We start from the raw sequence: 17,515 nt of genomic DNA, 5'->3' as shown, positions 1-17,515 counted from the left end.
TCAAGTATATTTGGGGAATACAACACACCATTTCTCTCTTTTGTAGCATCACACCACACATTAGAATCCTAAGGAATCAGAGAAATTGTCTATTAAAATACTTTTATCTTTCTTTGACATATATTTTTTGTACTTAGGTAAACATAGAGCACATTTTAAAATAGAACACTTATGAGTAATTCTGTTTGGAATTCCTGGCTTTGTGTATCTAGAGAGGGAGGATGTTCCTGTTGTCCATTTTGCTGTCATTAGATGTGTTAATGTATATGATCTGGATTCACCAATGTTATGGCTGAAGGAGTCATCATCGCAGGACAAGTTTTATTTAAGGAAATAGTCCTCATGAAAATTTTCTAAGGAACACCATCCTTTCCTCTCTTATGTAGATACGGTATTTATTCCCCCCCCCACCAAAATAAATGTTCTTAATAATGAAGACACATGCAATAAAGGGACAGAGAAAAAATACTTTACTAGAGTTTAGAAGGAATCAAGTTGACATTTTCTCACCTGGTTTTACTTAATCATTCACCCCTCAAAGAGATGAAGAAGGATGCTAAGGTAAAATTAGTGTTTCTTTTTTCCAGGCAAGACATCAAGGAACAACCTCTATCCTTTCTGACCCAGGGCTGGTGGTAGGATGGGTAGGTTGTTCTGTGATACAGGGAAGGTCATTGGGAAAGATGAGAATTGGTCTTGTGGCCTGTCATGCTCAGGGACTTGCCTACTGGCCTGCAGTGTCCTTGGCCCAGTGTTCCACGTGAGCCCCACTTGAACTCCACCAGATCAACAGGAAATGGGTTTCGTCATTGAAGTGGTATTGCACTGTGTCTTCCTCCGTCTGACAGCATGTGAGCCTCAGCGGGTGTTAGGCATTCTTCACAGTGGGGAAGGAACTTAAGGCATTACAGAGTAGGAGTGACACTAACTGGTAAATATGCTTCCTTATAAGAAGAAGGAGTTAAGGGATGGACAGCCTCAGAATTTGCACTGTAATTTAATTTTGAAGGCAAACTTCATTGCCTTAATTCAGTTCACCCTTCTTCCTCAGGTTCCTATGTCACCTCTCACTGAGCAAACTATTCCTTCTCACACAAGAATGATACGTCAGACTTGGGTCTCTTCTCAAAAATCCCAATGTATCAGGTTTTAGGCCAATATGAATAGAGGCTTTTCCTGATTGAAAGTTCATTTGAGGATTCATCTGATTACAAATAGGTAGAAAAATGGAGATTGTTCTAATTCTAGTTCAGAGTTGCTGTCAGCAAGACTTTGGCTGGTTTTCTACTTTCCTAAGAGCAAAGAGGTCCTACACTCATTCTTTTTTATTTTTTCCAGATTAAAGGAGGTAGAATTGTAAATAAGAAAAACATATTCTGTATGCTCTACGCCTCTATTAAAAAATAACTCTAGAATTATTGTACCAAAACCTTTTTGATACTTTCTTGAGTAGATTCTCATTAAATAGGCCTCTACATTGGTTGAAAATGTTTCTGTCAAGAGTAAATTTTAAATGGACAACCCCAATTACCACCCACAGATTTTATCCTCTGATCATTAAATTTCTCCCTTTATAAAAAGTGGAAAAGTTATTTCCATTAATTTTTCCCACCAGCAGAACTCAAAATTCTGTATTTTTGTAAACATATGTGAGGTCTAATAGTCTGCTATTAGTTCTTAGATTCTAAGAGCAGTTAAATCAAACGCTTTTAAGTGTGTTTAAGGTATATATCAGAAGGTATGATTCTGTTAGAAAATGACAACCATATCTGAGAGAACACTTAAATTTTTATGATGACAGAAAAGTAGTGTGTTTTATATGGTTATATAATTAAAAGATACTATGCCAGACTTTTGAATTTTTCAGTACACACTGGTTTTCTTTGAAAAGCTCTTACTGTGAACTTACAGGGATACACATACAAAGGATTCAAGCATAGCCCTGCTCCAGCCTCAGTATATTTAATCAATCTCAGGTACTTGCTTTAAAATATAAAACAATGATAGAAAAGAATCAGGAAATTGTTGGTGGTGGTGATGGGTGTGGTACTCATGTAAAAATCCTTTGATCATTTGAATATTAAAAATGCATTTGGAAACAAACAAAAAAACAGAACAGCCCCATAAATACGGAGAGCTGGTGGGTTGCCAGAAGGGAGGAGGGCTTGGGATGGGTCAAATGGGTGAAGGGGAGTGGGAAACACAGGCTTCCAGTTATGGAATGAATAAGTCACAGGGATAAAAGACACTTTACAGTGAATGGTAATATAATAGTGTTGTATAGTGACAGACGGTAGCTACACTTGTGGTGGCTATAGCATAATGTATAAACTTGTGAAATTATGTTGTACACTTGAAACTAATGTATGTGTCAACAATACTTAAGTTAAAAAAATAAAAAAATGCATTTAGTTTAAAGAGAAAATGTTTAAAATGTCATAAATATTAGATCTTCAAAAGCTAGAACATGATGAGCAATTATCAAAAGATGAGCACTCAAAGGTGGCATCATTTTGAGAATAGGCTACAGTGTTTACATTGCTATCCTACATGGATTATTTCCATTTAAAACATGGGCTACTGTGGACATCTAAACTCTGTGTCAAAGCATTGACACAAAGACAGACTTTTTCAGTGATGCAGATTTATAATCATATTTAACTCAGCTTGCAAGACACTCATTTTTTCTCAGTAAATAGCCCTCATGCATTCCCAATTATAGTATAAGGCAGTTTGGATCCCATTAAGTTGGATATTGAGCTTTGATTGGTAGATTCTAAATTTCTGTAACCTGATGGCTAAACGACTTTAATCCTGATTGGCAGTTCTCATTACAGATGTAACTTATTTAAATGATTTCTGTATTATGGAAGAAAAAATGGAAAAAAATAAAATGGTCTGCAAATTCAATAGCTCTGTATTTCTAAACAATCTTTCATTACTCATCAACAAATCAAGAAGAAAGATGAATGTGACAAAAATGATGTAACTCAGCAGGAATATTTTAATTTGATATTAAAACTTAAACAATCTAATACACAATATATCTGTAGACAGTTTTGTGATAGGAATATGTGGGCTACTTTTGAATAAACTGATGACTAATTAAAAACCTGAATTCTAATAGTATTTTAACATTTATTTTTCTATTGCTTTGTGAATTTGATAAAAAACTTGGTTTTAATTGTGGGAGAAATAATCTGGAGGGAATTTACAGACCCTTTGCAGAAAACTGGTAGGGTTAGAAGTAGCACACATAGGATTCTCTTTAGTTTGTATTAGGGGTTGTACTAATGCCAGTGACAATGAAACATGTTTTACATTCAGTATTGTAGTCATATTTTCTTTGAATTCTTGGATACATTTTTTCCCCCCACTTGTTGCCCTAAGTTCCTTGTTTCCCAAACATCTGTAATATTGGGATACTTAGTTCATTAAGAGGGTGGAAATTCATTTGGGTTGATTTCTATCTGTTGCTTACTTTAATATCCACCACTGTGCCAATTTAAACCCTCAAAATCTTGCACCAAGATTATAGGAGAGCTTCCAAACTGCCCTCCTTGACCTTCTTCATTCTGCTGTAAACACTGTGACATCTGAATTAGCTGACTTTAACATTCTTACCTGACTGTCATTGACTCCCTGACTAATCTGTTGGGGGTCCCTATAGATGAAGGGCAGCTTCTCTTTCAGGGCTTCTCTGATGTCCTCTCTGTTTCTCCCAACTCACGTCCTGTGTCTCGTTACCTCACGCCCTGCACTCCCGTCCTAGCTACATAACTTCTGGCAATCACTTGAATTCTTGAACTTGTTTTAGGGCTTTTTATGCTTACTCCTTGTGGCTAGAACCCCCTTCTTTGCCTAGTGGGCTCCTACATATATATTCATGCCCAACTCAAGTGTCCTTTCCATAGACAGGTTGATACATCCCGCCCCATCCTCTTCTGGAACATTCTATAATAACATGGCACCGTTACTGTTGTCTATTTACAGGCTAGTCACTATCACAAGTGAAATGTGCTTGACGTGGAAATTAGACATGAAATGCATTATTCATTTCTGTATCAATCAATAGCTTTACAACTCAGTACATAGTGGTAGGAGCTTATAAGTAGCTGACAATCAATCAGGATAGCTCATACAAATTTCAGATTTTGGTATACTCATAATGGCTACCTGCCTTTGTTTAAAATTATTATCTATTGGAACAAGCCATGTTGAATTTGAGACTGACTAGTAAGTGGCCTGACTTGAGCCCTCTCTTTTATGGTCAGGTATCTGAGTGGGCAAATAATACTCTGGAAATAATCCTGATGAATATTCATTAAGGAACTCCAGCCTTAAAATGCAGAGAAGCAGACAAATAACAATAAAAACCCAGTAAACAGAGAATCGATAATGCATATTTTGTATTGTTAAAGTGGTTTTTATTATTTTGAGCTTCTGTTCAAATCTAACTTCATGTTTTCTGACAAAAATATTTAACCATAATAACAGCTGGTCTGTTACATTAAGTGCAAATACTGTCTGTATATTAACTTGGCATTAGGATCTTTACCAGGTAGAGATATTTTAAGATATATTTGAATACAACCATTAAAATAAACAACATACACCATCCGTGTGTGTGTGGATGTGGAGTGGGGGGACTCCCTTGATCTGCAAAGTTAGGTTAAAATGCCATGTGCCAAAAAGTGTTATGCTGTTTTGTGAATAGAACTATTCTCTTTGGGGTACTGTTTTAAAGTAAAAGTTTGAGTTTCAAATCAATATCTTTTTTAGGACATTTTTAGTGCTTGTGGCTTAATTAATGTTTTCAGTATTTCTACCAGAATCTTTAGTGCCCATTACGTTGGAGAATAAGTTAACCATCAGATTCCCTGGCAGATTCTTTTGCTCTGACAGTACCTTTCCCCAAGACAGTGGGAACCATGTCCATGTCACGAGGGCTCTTATTCAGGTACTTTTTCACTGTTTGAAAGCATACGTATCAGAGTAAAGTGAGGAGAGGCCTTTCTCAGTATTTTTTCTTCCCTTTTAAATATTTATAATTTTCTTCCTGTTTTGTTGGATGGGTTCATTAAATACTAAAGCTTTATTTTATTTTTTTGAAATATTTTATTTATTTATTTGACACACACAGAGAGAGGGAGAGAGCAAGCACAAGCAGGGGGAGTGGCAGGCAGGGGAGAAGCAGACTTCCCACTGAGCAAGGAGCCTGATGTGGGACTCGATCCCAGGACCCTGGGATTATGACCCAAGCTGAAGGCAGACTCTTAACTGACTGAGCCACCCCAGCGCCCCTAAATGCTAAAGCTTTAAAAAGTGATTCTGTATCCCTAGATTACTGAGGAGATTGAAATTTGGAGGCTGAAAATGGATTGGGAATAGCATTAGTAGCCTATTGATACTGCCTGTTTTGTATGTATATGCATTCTTCCTTATAAAAGCTAAGATCACTTGTGTGACAGCAGAATTCTGTTGGATTTAAAAGACATATGATAGTGAATATTCAGAACCATCTGAATACACCAATATGTAGTAAGTTGGTGTATTTGTTCCAGTATCTGGCTCTGCATATTTTGTGGTGCTTTCAGGCAAGATTTTTTAATTGCATATTTACTGGAACTGCTCTGTCTCTGAAAAGAAATACCCATTTCCTCTAAGAGAAGATTAGACCACCCACTTTGCTCTTTAACCTCATTTTTTTCTGACCTTAGGAGCATTGTCACCTTACAGTAGTTACCTGGCCGTTTCCTGGCACTTAGAAAAATGTTTGATAAAGAAGGATGAACACATTGTATAAAGGCCAGTGGGTTCCAAATAATACGCTTAGAAGCCAAAGAATATGCTTTTAGGAGAGCTGCTGTGGCAAATGATGGGTGGAAAAAGACAAAACAACAAAGCAATACAGCCCATACTTTATGCCTGCTGTTCCCTTAAAGACACGAGAAAAATAAGATGAAAGCAAGTGTTTTCTTTACATATAATTTTATTTCAGAAGTTTCAAAAAAGAGTTACATTATGTATTGTTAGGATGAAAAAACCTATTTGAAAGGACTTTTTTTAAAAAAATTATTTTATGTCTGTTAATCACCATACATTACATCATTAGTTTTTGATGTAGTGTTCTGTGATTCATTGTTGGCGTATAACACCCAGTGCTCCACGCAGAACGTGCCCTCCTTAATACCCATCACCAGGCTAACCCATCCCCCCACCCCCTCCCCTCTGGAACCCTCAGTTTGTTTCTCAGAGTCCATAGTCTCTCAGGGTTTGTCTCCCCCTTCGATTTCCCCCCCTTCATTTTTCCCTTCCTGCTATCTTCTTCTTTTTTTTTTTTTTTTTAACATATAATGTGTTCTTTGTTTCAGGGGTACAAGTCTGTGATTCAACAGTCTTACACAATTCACAGCGCTCACCATAGCACATACCCTCCCCAATGTCTATCACCCAGCCACCCCATCCCTCCCACCCCCTACCACTCCAGCAACCCTCAGTTTGTTTCCTGAGATTAAGAATTCCTCTTATCAGTGAGATCAAAGAACTTTCAAATAAACTGTAGAAAACAAGATACAAGGAGCATGGGAACAAAGAAATGCTCTGATCAGCAGATAGCATTTTCTCACTGAGAACAGGAGATCCAGTTCTCTTCACTTTCCTCCTCCTGCTCTTTTCTTTCTCCTCCCTTTCTCTCCACCTTGCACCCAGGAAATTTATGTTTTGTGGACTCATTTGCACTTGAAATCTGATTCCTCTGCTCTGGTTGATGAGGACTATAGCTTATTACTTGGAATTTTTTATTAAAAAAATTGAACTTCTGATTAAAAGATGGTATGACTTTGGCTCAGTCGTTAAGCGTCTTCCTGCTCTCACCATCTGTCTCTCTGTCAAATAAATAAATAAAATCTTTTTTTTAAAGATTTTATTTATTTATTTGACAGGGAGAGACACAGCGAGAGAGGGAACACAAGCGGGGGAGTGGGAGAGGGAGAAGCAGGCTCCCCACTGAGCTGGGAGCCCAATGCGGGGCTCGATCCCAGGACCCTGGGATCATGACCTGAGCCGAAGGCAGACGCTTAACGACTAAGCCACCCAGGCGCCCCAAGATGGTATGACTTTTTAAAAATCACAAGTGGTTAGTATTCAAAAAATGGCTACTTATGATAGAAAATACAAGATAGAGGTGGTTATTTTATCCTTTGACTGAATGAGCTACATATTTTAGAATTAAACTGCTTTCATATTGACTATCATTTTCTTTTGGAGAATTGTCTTTCTCCAAACATTTGAAAATATTACTTAAGTATATACAGTGTATATAATATCTCATACTTGTCATTAATGATTTTATATCTTTTAAAAAACAAAGATAATGATCTGGAATGTATTGCTAAAATAAAATAAGGGCTGTGTCAGCCTAGGTCCAACAGGAGACAGAAACTCTAATTTGAAGAGGGAAAGTTTAATATAAAGTGTTATTACTTATAATAACAGAGTGAAATAATGAGGGATTCAATATAAGAAACTCCAAAGACTCTAGCACATACACAGAGTGGTCACTAAATTTAAGGCTGAGACAGAGCCCCCAAGGAAGAACTCCACATTCCCCATCCTGAAAGGGATGAGGTCTAGACCTAAATGGAGAAAGCAGAGCCAAGGCTCACTGGAGGGCTGATAATTTATAGCAGAATATGCTGGAACCCTGCCCTATGGGTAACTAGGGAAGCTTTTCATAGGAAGGTGTCTCATTGATTGACTGCCTTTGGAACTGCCCACTGGTGAATGCTGGGGGAAGGTACCCGCCGAGCGCCTCTGGCCTCTGTGCCCCACAGGAGCTGGGTATACGTGCGTGCCCAGGAGGCGTATGGGGACTAGAAAGCAAAACCCTTTGGGACCATAATGCCCACCCAGTGCCCTCTATTGTTGAAACTTGGGTGCCAGTGGGTAAAGGAAAAAAAAATATTTGAAGGGTCGATGTCTATTTCAGTGAAGAAGCAAAAAGGGTGAATCTGGAGTTGAGAGATAATAAATCAATAGCTGACACAAACTCTTACCAACTTTTTAAAAAGAGATACAGGGGAAAAGGTCAAGCTTTTTGATAACAGAGAGAAGAAATGTATACTCAGAGTAACAGAATGGATGAATGAGGGCTGAGCTCAAATTTAAACCAAAGGAGAGATGGGGTATAGCAGTGGTCTGACAGGGGTGGGGTGGGGTGGGGAAGACTGAACAAATGTGTGAAACATTTCAGACTCTATAAAATTTGGAATTCAGGAATTACCAAATAACTCTTAAGTCATCAATATTGCATTAGCCTCTATGGGGCGAAAGAAGACAAGGAAGCCTTTGGGCGGTGATTATTATGTCAGGCACTCTGCTGTGTTTTAATCAGGTTGTTCATTTAAAATTCATAACAAACCTAAGAAGCAATTATGTTAACTCCCATCTTACAGGTAAGGAAGATGAGATTCAGAAAGGTCAAGTGACTTGTCTAAAGCCACACACTTAGCACTTGTTTGCAGGCAGAATCCAGATCTTGGCAGACTGACTATAGAGTCTGTGTACTCACTACTCTGCTAAACTGCCTTCTATGGAGATTAAGACAATGTTTCATTCTTTGTCCAAACAAACAGAACCCCAAAACAAAACTTCACCTTGTTGTTGTGGAGATAACCCACAAACATGCATAAAGCAGTCCCTGATGTATATAGATCTATGTGTGGCACAAATTATAAATACTGAGGAATTAAAGAGAAGTAGGTCAGTGAACACTGGAATAGGCAGATAGCTTTTTAAAAGAAATCAGGAGTTGGTCATTCAATGTAGAAATTGTAGCTGGGGGCTGGGGGAAGGGAAACCATTCCCTTTAGGAAAAAGCGACAAAGCACAGTACATAATGTACACATGGGACAATAGGGACAACTGGATTTGATTAAAGATTATGCATTTACAGATGTCAGTTTTTTTTTAATTCCTCTATCCCCACTCCAGCATCATAAACAAGGCATAATGGCATCAGTCACTGGGTTATGAAATGCTGGTGGAAACAAAAATGGGAGTTGTAGCTACTTGGTGTTTGTTTTTAAAAGTGACTCATTCAACACTATGATTCAGTTTTCTCTGCAATAATCAATTACATAGCTCGTGTTCAAAGAACAAAAATGTCATTGTATCTGGGAAGCGAAGGTAAAAGGTCATGTGTTATAGGAGAGTGACATAGGAATTTTGAACCAGAATTTCTCCTTGTAGTAAAATGGTTTTTGTGGAATGAAAACTGCATCACTCTAAACATGGTATTCGGTACTCACTCACCAAACTGATAACTTTAAATGTTACCGAGAATTCTGTAACATGATATTAGAGCATAGTTCAACTAAGGTTGGGAATCTCATGAAAGAGGAAATAAACAGAGTGAACATAAGTTTACTGCATGGTGAGATTAACCTTTAGGTTTATATCTTGAAGATAAGAAATAGCCTATTGGTGTTACCATTGAAATCTGTAGCATTGTTCCATGCTTTTTCTTTCTTTTTCATTTTTATACTACCACATTAAGTGTATGTGTGTGTGTATTTGTTAAATCAGCAAAATGAAAACGGAAAATATTAACTAGAGGACTTTAGCCTTAATAAGTGGACTTTGTGAAACGACAATAAAAATGGTATGGTATTAGATAAAGAAATGTCAATTTTTAATTTTTAACCAAACCTATTTTTAAAGTAATAAGCAAAACTTCCTCTTAATCTTCCATATCATCATTTTCTAAAATAATTGGTTTTTAAAAATAAGTAGGAAGGAGAATATATTGTAGTCATTTAAATAAAGCATACCATAGCCTCTTTATTCTTTTTTCTGGCTGACCCAATAAAAAACTTTTATGAGGGACTGGTGCTGGTCTGTGGATAGGTATCGGAGATGCTTGACACACATTGGTGGTTTTAAATGTAAGTTTTTTATAGCCTAGGGAATGATTAGAGACTTAGGTGAGAACAGAGGGGATTGGAGGCTGGGAATACCAAGTACTTGAAGACTAGCTCTGTTACTAGTTTCCTCACTTATGTGTCTCATTTATATAATAACCTGATCTCCATATGATACAATATGGAAATTGCTTTACCTCCCCCTTTTAGTTTCCCCCCATGTCACTTTCATAGTCCACTCTCCCAGATTCCCTTATTTCTCTTGCCAACATTTCAAGAATATCTTCTGTACTTTCAGTGATTTTTTTACCTTTTAAAGCAGTTTCATCTTTCAGTTTCAAAATGTTCTGTCCAGTGTAAATAAAAATTTTAATCTTTCAACAAACTCAAATCTCCTCTCCCAACTTACCTCCCAGGATTCGTAGAGTAATACTGGGGAAAAGACAGTGGTTTGTTTTTAGTTCAGATTAAGATCTTCCATGCTAGCTCATGATGCTGTTTCTGGCTGCTCCATAGAGGATGAGGGGAGGGGTGGATTAGGGATAATGGTAAAAGTGTTCCTTGTTTGTGGCTGACTTAATCTGGCCATCACTGGGATCTACTTGGTACAGCATGGCCAGATTCTCGTTCTCTTCGGCATGAAGCTCTTTTGTATGTTCTTTGAAGATCCTTCTCTATTGCACCATTCTTTTCTGTAGTTAATGATATCTTTTGCATAACCTTTTGTTATCCAAAAGCTTCTATACTTCCAATCTTTCCACTAGAGTACCTAGATCTGGAAGGAAAATATTCTAGGCCCATTCTTTACACAATGACTCAACCCCTCTGGAATTCATGCATTATTGCTCCAGTCAGACCTGGAAGTGCAGGCCACTCCCATTGATGTCCTGTTTCCTTGTCCTGTGATATGGGAAACTCTGGCAAGTTTCTCTCCTTCAGAGTTCAGGAAAGTCTCCAGTCTCAGTCTGTATGTTCTTCAAAATCCTAGAGAACCTCGATACCTTTTCCAAGCTCTCTCATTGTACTCAGCTATAGTGTCACAGTAGGGTCAGACCTCTAGTTTCTACAGCTCAGCAATTACTCAGGTTGGAGGAAAATACTCATCTCTCTTTGGAAGAGCAGCTTGGTGCATCACACCAAGCTTACATTGACCCTAGCATGCTCCACTTCTACAAAAACTTGAAAGCATCCTCTTTTGTTCTGCTGGATATCTGGCATCTTTTATTTAGCCTGGATAGAGTGGCACTCATTGAACCATTTGGCATGTATAACACCCTTGCCGAGAATGTGTGGGAACTCGACATAGATTATACTTGGCTTTAAGGCTAAAGTCCTTCAGAGGGCAGATAACATACTTCTAACAATCATTATGTTTGTTTATATTGTTACAAATTTTTTTTTGTTCGAGTGGAGAAAAAAAACACTATATACAATGTCATTGGGTCTAGGAAACTATTGAACATTTTTTAATGTCAAGTTCATACAACAGAAATAAATAGTCCGGCTATGTTTGTTTTAAAAATGGGCATATATTAATTATAGAGGGAACATAACTCCACACAGTAGGGACCATATATGACAAGCCCACAACTAAAATCATATGCAGTGGTGAAAACTAAGATCAGAAATAAGGATGACACTCTGGCACTTTTATTCAACACAGGTACTAGAACACCTGGCAAGAAAAAGAAAGAAGAGACGTCCAAACTGGACAGAAGTAAGATTGTTTCTATTTGCAAATAGCATGATACTATATATAGAACACTATAAAGACTCAGCTAAAACACCTGTTAAAACTAATAAATTCAGTAAAGTTGCAGGGTACAAATCAATATACAAAAATCAGTTATTTTCAGTGCAATAATGATGAATTATCTGAAAAATGAAGAAAACAATCCTATTTACATTTGCATCAAAATAAAATACCTAGGGATAAATTTAACCAAGGAGGTGAAATACCTGTACACTGAAAACTATAAGATATTGGTGAAAGAAACTGAAGAATACACCTTCTATACTCATGGATTAGAAGAATTCATATCAAAGTGTTCACACTACTGAAAATGATGTATAGATTTAACACAACCCCTATCAAAAATTCTGATGGCATTTTTCACAAAAATAGAAAAAACAAATCTCAAATTTGTATGGAAAGGCCCTAAATAACCAAAGCATTCTTACAAAGAACAAAGCTGGAGACACTACATTCCCTGATTTCACTGTGTTAGAGTATAGTAACAAAAACAGTGTTATTGTTATAAGAACAGACACATAGATTAATGGAACAGAATAGAGAGCCTAGAAATAAACCTGCACTTATACGGTCAATCAATTTATGACGGAGGAGCCAGGAGTATATAATGAGAAAAGGATAGTCTCTTCCATAAGTTGTGATGGGAGCACTGAGCAGCCCCATGCAAAAGAATGAAACCTCTATCTTACACCGTACACAAAATTCAATTCAAAGTGGATTAACAACTTGAACATAAGACCTAATACCATAAGACTTGTAGAAGGAAACAGGGGATAAGCTCCTTAACACTGGTCTTGCAAAGATTTTTTTGTATTTGACAAAAAGAGTAAAGACAAAGAGCAAAAATAAACCAGTGTGACTACATAAAATTAAGAAGGTTTTGCACAGAAAAGGAAACCAAGAAAATGAAAATACAACCTGCTGAATGGGAAAAAATATTTTCAAATCATGTATACAATAAGAGGTAAACACTCAAAAGATACAAAGAATTCATACAACTCAACAGAAAAAAATCCCATTAGAATATGGGCAGAAGAACTGAATGGATGTTTTTCCAAAGAAAACATAGAGATGGCCAAATACTTAAAAAGATATTCAACATCACTAATCATCAGGGAGATGCAAATCAAAGTCACTATGAGGTATCACCTCACACCTGTTAGAATGGCTGTCAGCAAAAAGCCAAGAAGCATTAGTGAGAATGTGGAGAAAAGGGAACCGTTGTGCACCATTGGTGGGAATGTAAATTGGCACAGCCATTATGGAAAATAGTATGAAGATCCTCAAAAAATTAAGACTAGAACTACCATATGATCTAACAATTCCACTTCTAGATATATATATATATGTGAAGGAAATAAAATCACTACCTCAAAGAGATCCCTGCACCCCCATGTTCACTGCAACATTATTTACAATAGCTAAGACATGGAAACAACCTAAGTGTCAATGGATGAATCGGTGAAGAAAATTATATATATATATTATATATATATAATATAATATGTATTTTATATTATATATATTACAGAATGTTATTCAGCCCTAAAAAAGAAGGTAATCTTGCCATTTGCAGCAATATGGATGGACCTTGAAGGCATTACGCTAACTGAAATTAGAGAAAGACAAATACTATATGGCCTCACATGTGGAATTTTAAAAAACAAACAGATGAACCCAGAACTCATAGAAACAGAACACATTGGTAGTTGCCAGAGGTGGGAGTTGAGGGGTGAGGGTAATGAGTAATGATGGTTAAAAGGTACAAACTTTAGTTATAAGATGAAGGTTTGGTGATATAATATATATCATGGTGACTATAATTAACAGTGCTGCATTATATCCTTGAAAGATGCTGAGATAGTAGATCTTAAAAGTTCTTATCACAGGAAACAAATGATAACTACATGAGATTAAATGTCCATGAATGTCCATTTGAAAAACAGTGAAAAAATGGAGATTGCTACATTTTTTTCCCACACTTACATAACTTTCTGGTTAACTAAACTTACTGTGGTAATCATTTTGCAATATATATACACATCAAATGATTATGTTGTATACCTTAATACAATGTCATATGTCAATTATATCTCAAGGAACCTGGGAAAATAAAATGCTCCTCAAAAAAGAAAGAGAAAGAAAGAAAATGGGCACATATAACACCATAGTTTTTCTGTCAACTGCTTGGAAACTTTAGTCTCTAAATCTCCTGCTCAGTGGTTTCAAGTAGTATACTGAGGCAGATTCTTCATGTAGGGTTGTGGTCTCCCACAACTTATAAGGCTCTTTTACCAAATTCTTAGTGAAGAACGATTTTAAAGCCTTTTTAATGCTGCCAACTCCCTTTACCCCAAGTCCTTGGTGATTTGAGTTGTTTGTTTATAACTCTCCTTACAGAATTTAAGGAAACATTTTGATTCTTCATAATTTTTTTAAGTGTGTTTTCCAGACTTCTGGGACAAACCCTAACCTCCCTTATTGCCACCAGCTAATACTCTGGAGGCAAACTCAATCTAAACATCAAATATAATGAAAAATAGAACATCATAAAACAAAATTAATGGCAACAGCCTTCACCCTGTGTTCACTTTGCAGAGTCACCTGGTTCATCATCCCTACTTGAGGCATATTATTAATGACAGCAGTGATTATGATATATTGACATCTGTCCACTGGATATTATACAGAGACTGGAAAACTAATGTCACATGGTTTTAGATGTTTCTATCTTAACCTGATATGTTCATAATGGTCTCTCACATAAGATATAAAAGAAAATGATGAGCTTCATTTTTATGGTAGTGGTTTAATGTCCAAAAACATCCAGTTGAAAAACAATGCAAGAATGGAGGCCACTGCATTTTTCCCCCACACCTACATAACTTTCTTGTAACCCTAGGATAGCAATTTCTTATACCGCTGTAATTAATTTGGAAACACTGGAAATAAATAAATTTAACTAGATAAAGCCCTAACATATTAATAGTTTCAAATGTGGATAAAAGTAAACTCTGTTCTATATTCAGAATCTCATAGTAAACAATAGTGCTATTTCTCATATTGTCATAAAGACATACCTTTTAATTAAGATTTTATATGATCTGATGCAAAAAAAGTGGATGCCAAGTTAATAAAACTGCCAAATTTTCAAGACTTCCTTTTTTCCTATTAAACTAATTAATTAAGGACATAAAATAGAGAAATAAAATGCTGAAAGTCTGAAAGAGTAATATTGTTACTGTGGTTATCACCTTGGACTGTGACTTAGTAGCCAGTTAAAAAGGGTCTTACCAGACAGACCAAACCTTACAGTGAACATACCACTATTTCTAAGGAGATTATCATTTCTTGATAATCTGTGTAGAAACAAATTTCTTATGTGGGGCATCAACAAGTGACACTGGGCAATGAAATAAAAATAGTGGCTAAAATGTTTTATAAAAATTATAAAATATATTCTCTCTCTTGTTTCTTGTAATTACTAGAGCCCATGCTTAAATAACATATAGTTCCCTTCCAATTGAAATTTTCTTTTTATTTCTTCTGTGCCTCTTGAATGACAGTTTTTTTTTTGTAGACTCTATTTTTCTATGGCAGTCTCAGATTCACAGAATTTCACCAAACATACAGATTTGCCATATGTGTCCTGCTCTTCTCCCCACAAATCCACAACCTTTCCTATTAACATCTGTCACAAGAGTGGTAAATTTCTTAAGATTAATGAACTTACATTGACGTACCATTATCACTAAAAGCCCACAGTTTATGTTAGGGTTCACTCTTTGTACTGTGCATTCTTTGGATTGGGACAAATGTATAATGACATATATCCACCATTATAGTACCACAAAGAGTAGTTTCACGGCCCTAAAAAGTCTTCTGTGCTCAACCTGTTCATCCCCTTCTCTACCTTAACAACCAATGATCTTTTTACTGTCTATATAGTTTTGTATTATCCTAAATGTCATATGGTTGAATCATATAGTTTGTAGCCTTTTCAGATTAACTTCTTTCACTTAGTAATTTGCACTTAAGTTTCCTCCTTGTATTTTCATAACTTGATAGCTCATTTATTTTTAGTGTGGAATAATACATCATTACTTGGATGTACCACAGTTATTTATCCACTTATTTACTAAATGACATTTTTGTTTACTCCACATTTGGGCAAAAACGAATAAAGCTCCTATAAACATCCATATGCAGGTTTCTGTGAGGGCATATTTTGAAATCCTTTGAGTAGACATCCAGGAGAGCCATTGCTGGGTCATATGGTGAGCATATATGCTTAACTCTCAAGCTGTTTTCTTCCAAAGTGACTGTACCATTTTGTATTTCTATCAATAATGAATGAGAATTCTTTTAGGATTTTGATGGTTTCCTGTCTCACGTTTAGGCCTTACATTCATTTTGAATTTATTTTTGTGTATGGTGTAAGAAAGTGCTTCAGTTTCATTCTTTGTGCTGTCCAGTATTCCCAACACCACTGGTTAGAGACTGTCTTTATCCCAATGGATATTCTTTCCTACTGTGTCAAAGATTAATTGACCATATAGTTGTGGGTTCATTCCTGGCTTTTCTATTCTGTTCCATTGATCTATCTGTGTTTTTGTGCCAGTACCATACTGTTGGGATCACTACAGCTTTGTGATATAACTTGAAGTCCAGAATTGTGATCCCTCCAGCTTTACTTTTCTTTTTAAGGTTGTTCTGGCTATTCAGGGTCTTTTGTGGTTTCATACAAATTTTAGGATTGTTTGTTCTAGTTTTGTGAAAAATGCTGGTGGTATCTGGAAAGGGATTATGTTAAGTGTGTAGATTGCTTTGGGTAATATAGACATTTTAACAATATTTATCCTTCTAATCTATGAGCATGGAATATTTTCTATTTCTTTATGTCATCTTCAATTTCTTCCAATAGTTTTCAGAGTACAGATCTTTTACCTTTTTGTTCAGTTTTATTCCTAGGCATCTTAAGGTTTTTGGTGCAATTGCAAATAGGCATTTACCCATAGGATACAAAAATAATTATTTGAAGGGTTACACGTGCCCTGATGTTTATGGCAGCACTATCAACAACAGGCAAATTATGGGAAGAGCCCAAATGTCCATAGCTGATGAATAGATAAAGAAGAAGTGATTACACACACACACACACACACACACACACACACACACACACATACAGACACAGACAATAGAATATTACTCAGCCATAAAAAGAATGAAATCTTGCCATTTGCAATGATGTGGATGGAGTTAGAGAGTATTATGCTAAGTGAAATAAGTCAGAGACAAATTCTGTATGATTTCACTCATATGTGGAAATTAAGAAACAAAACAAATTAACATAGGAAAAAGAGAAGCAAACCATGTAACAGATTCTTAATTATAGAGAACAAACTGAGAGTTCCTGGAGGAAAGGTGGGTTGGGGGATGGGTTAAATGGGTGATAGGTATTAAGGAAGGCATGGTTGTGATGAGCATCGGGTGTTGTATGTAAGTAATGAATCACTAAATTCTACAACAGAAACTTGTATTACACTGCAGGCTAACTAACTGAAATTTAAATAAAAATTTGGAGAAAAATATAAAATGTTTTCTTTTCAAATTTTTGTTTAAATTCTAATTAGTTAACATACAATACAAGATTGATTTCTGGAGTCGAATTCAGTGATTCATCACTTACGTACAATACCCGATACTCATCATAACAAGTGCCCTCCTTAATACCCATCATTCATCTAGCCCATCCCCCACCTGCCTCCCTCCATCAACCCTAAAAATAAAATAAAATCTTTTTTTAAATTAAAAAAATAAACCTTTAAAAAGAAAA

This window comes from Callorhinus ursinus, unplaced genomic scaffold (assembly GCF_003265705.2).
Source record: "Callorhinus ursinus isolate GAN/ISIS: 27379988/994484 unplaced genomic scaffold, GSC_fseal_2.0 scaffold3, whole genome shotgun sequence".
Lineage (NCBI taxonomy): Eukaryota > Metazoa > Chordata > Mammalia > Carnivora > Otariidae > Callorhinus > Callorhinus ursinus.
The sequence above is the reverse complement of the archived record's forward strand: the minus strand, read 5'-3'. Positions refer to the sequence as shown.